This window comes from Cervus elaphus, chromosome 10 (genome assembly GCF_910594005.1).
Source record: "Cervus elaphus chromosome 10, mCerEla1.1, whole genome shotgun sequence".
Taxonomy (NCBI): domain Eukaryota; kingdom Metazoa; phylum Chordata; class Mammalia; order Artiodactyla; family Cervidae; genus Cervus; species Cervus elaphus.
The window spans coordinates 34,539,500-34,542,631 of NC_057824.1; the positions used below are offsets into that span (position 1 = coordinate 34,539,500).

The window sequence follows — 3,132 nt, forward strand, 5'->3', positions numbered from 1 at the left end:
GACCAATAATCTAGAAGCTTTCTGGGTGGGGTGTGGGGGTTTTGTTTTGAACTTTCCGGGGATTCTCCTATGCAGCCAATATTGAGAACCAGGGTCTCTGGGCAAAATTTCCTCCAGTTTTCTGCATCACCTGAAGTGCTTGCTAAACACACAGCTCTTGGGCCCTTCCTCTGGAGATTCTGATATCCATGCATCTCAGTTGAAACCTAGGAATTTACATTTTCAACAAGTACAAGGCTTGATCTTGCCTCCAAGAGTGGGATAACATGATCAATTTTTTTCTCAGTGTGGAAGAGAGCTCCCTTCAGTATTCTCTTCCCCTTGTCCCCACTTCCAACTCTGGACAACACTCCTTGCTAGGAAGCAATGGGCACATGGTTGGACACGTATTTTATAGTCTGTTTTCCAGTGTTCATCACTGAGTTCTAAGATACCACAGTTTTTGAAGAGATTCTTCTTTCCACAGCTATGCTGCTAGCTCTGTGCATTTTCCTTAGTGGCTGCCAATTCCCCTGAATTTTCCTCCCACACCAGGGGTGCATTCCCTGGAGCTGCTGGGGCAGGTGCAGAGGTGACGGAGGCAACATGACATGGATTAACGATTGCCATGTCTTAGGATGCTCTTTGTTTAGTCCTCCTGGCATGTATTCTGCTCATCAGCTCTTCCTTGAGACCATCAGTTAGGTGAATGCTCCAGACTGAATCCATTCTCACAACCAAAGCAACCGTATGTGAGACATCATTGTTTTCTCTTTGGATCAGAGGCTCTATTTGAGGTTCCTTTTGTCATCATTCGCAATAATTCTTGACCTTATCTGAATTGACCTTTTCAATATACATGATAGATAAACAGCTATTTCCCTCTCCCGAATGAAGAAGAGATACTAATTGTCCAATTATAGGAGAAAAATGCAAGTGGGGAGATAAATAAGTAATAATGATAGCAATAATAAAAAATAAATGCAAAAAATTTACAATGAGACATCAATTTTTCATGTGGTATGGCAAAGATTAAAGATTAATAATAGTGTTCATTGTTAGTGGGGTTATTGTCAAACAGCATTCCCATTGGTCAGAACTATGAATTGGTCCAAAAACTGTAGAGGAAAATCTGGCAGTAGCTATCAAAATTTAAAATAACACATATCACTGAGAAAGCAATTCCAGTTCTAGTAATTTACTTTATAGAGCTATTGACAAAAAGATGCAAAAATATCTATATTTATATGAGTCTATATCTACATAGATATAGATATTTACTGCAGAACTTTTTATACAAGTGAAACATTGGGAAATAACCTAAATCTCCACCGATAGGGGGACAATAAAATCATCTCTGGTTCATCCAGATACTATGCAGCTGTTAACTAGAATGAGGTGGACCTGTATGCACTGATGTGTAAATATCATTGGGTCATTAACTAAAGAAAACAGAGGTGGTGGTTTAGTCGCTAAGTCGTGTCCGACTCTTGCAACCCTGTGAAATGTAGCCCACCAGGCTCCTCTGTCATGGGATTCTCCAGGCAAGAATACCGGAGTGGGTTGCCATTTCCTTCTCCAACTAAATAATGAGGACTACCTTCCAGGTCTTGGCCTTTGGCCCCAGGTGCAGAGGTTTCTGGGAACTGAAAGTCATAATGATGTCTGTATGATCTGTCTGTATGACCTCCGGCAGCAGGCTGTATCCGAGTTTGGGCCACAGTGAGTGGCAGGAGAAAACCAGACTGTGGGTGGGGCCGGAAAGGGCATTTGGGGGTTGAGGCAGAGAACCCAGTGTGGGCAGAGGAGGCCCCAGCGCTGCAGATGAGTTTCTCCAGTCTCCGGTGGCCATGGAGAGCAGTGTTCAGGTGACTCCGCAGAGGGCCACCCCTCCCCGAGTCGGACAGGGGGGAAGAGTCTGCGGGTTCCCTGTGACAACCCGAAGCATAAAGGATGACCACAGCAGCTCAGCCAGCTTCTGAACCTGCAAGAAGAGGTGGGAGAGGAAAAGGTGAAGGTGATTTGAACTAATGCTCAAAGCAGTATTCAAGCAGAGACCTACCCTCTCATACAAAGATAAAATATAGACAGACCACTCAGGATTCCCCTGAAGATGTGCGGATCTGTGATTTCAGGAGAGAGCTGGAAGACAGAGAGAGCTGCTGCTGCAAGGTAAAAATAGAGATTGGCCAACCTGAGAACATACAGCCTCCTCTTCAGTGTCAAAGAAGCTCCACTGGACCAGATTCCCGTGGCCAAGCTTGATGTAGACCACCCTCTAACAGGTGAGGAAGATGAAGATTTTGAAGAGGAGAGTGATGGTGATGACACCGTCTTCTTGCAGAGCTGGAAAAAATTAAAAAAGAAAGAACAGAAGAGAAGGCCAGGAAGGAACAAGAACAAAAGCTGAAGAAGAAAGGAGTCCTATAGAAAACATTCTGAGTGGAAACCCTGTCCTTAATCTCACTGGCCCATCCCAGCCTCAGGTCAGCTTCAAAGTTAAAAGAAGGTGGGATGATGATGTTGTCTTCAAGAACTGTGCAAAAGGTATAGATGACCAGAAGAAAGACAAAGGTTTATAAATGACATGCTGTGATCTGAATTTCATAAAAGTTCATGGAGAAATAAATAGTACAGTTTTATGTGCTTAATTGAAAGCCTGTAAAATGTAAACGATCTGACTTTATTTTGTTTTTTTCTTCTCCCCCATTTAAATTGTGTATCAGTTCAGTTCAGTTCAGTTGCTCAGTCGTGTCCAAGTCTTTGCAACCCCATGAACTGCAGCATGCCAGGCCTCCCTGTCCATCACCAACTCCCAGAATTTACTCAAACTCATGCCCATCGAGTCGGTGATGCCATTCAGCCATCTCATCCTCTGTTGTCCCCTTCTCCTCTTACCCCCATCCCTCCCAGCATCAGGGTCTTTTCCAATGAGTCAACTCTTCGCATGAAGTGGCCAAAGTACTGGAGTTTCAGCTTCAGCATCAGTCCTACCAATGAACACCCAGGACTGATCTCCTTCAGGATGGACTGGTTGGATCTCCTTGCAGTCCAAGGGACTCTCAAGAGTCTTCTCTGACACCACAGTTCAAAAGCATCAATTTTTCAGTGCTCAGCTTTCTTCACAGTCCAATTCTCACATCCATACATGAC

At 44.0% G+C, this 3,132-nt stretch overlaps 1 pseudogene; it reads left to right on the forward strand.

Annotated features, from left to right (window-relative positions):
* Positions 1-637: 637 nt before the first annotated feature.
* Positions 638-2,765, forward strand: LOC122701509 (annotated as a pseudogene).
* Positions 2,766-3,132: the final 367 nt, after the last annotated feature.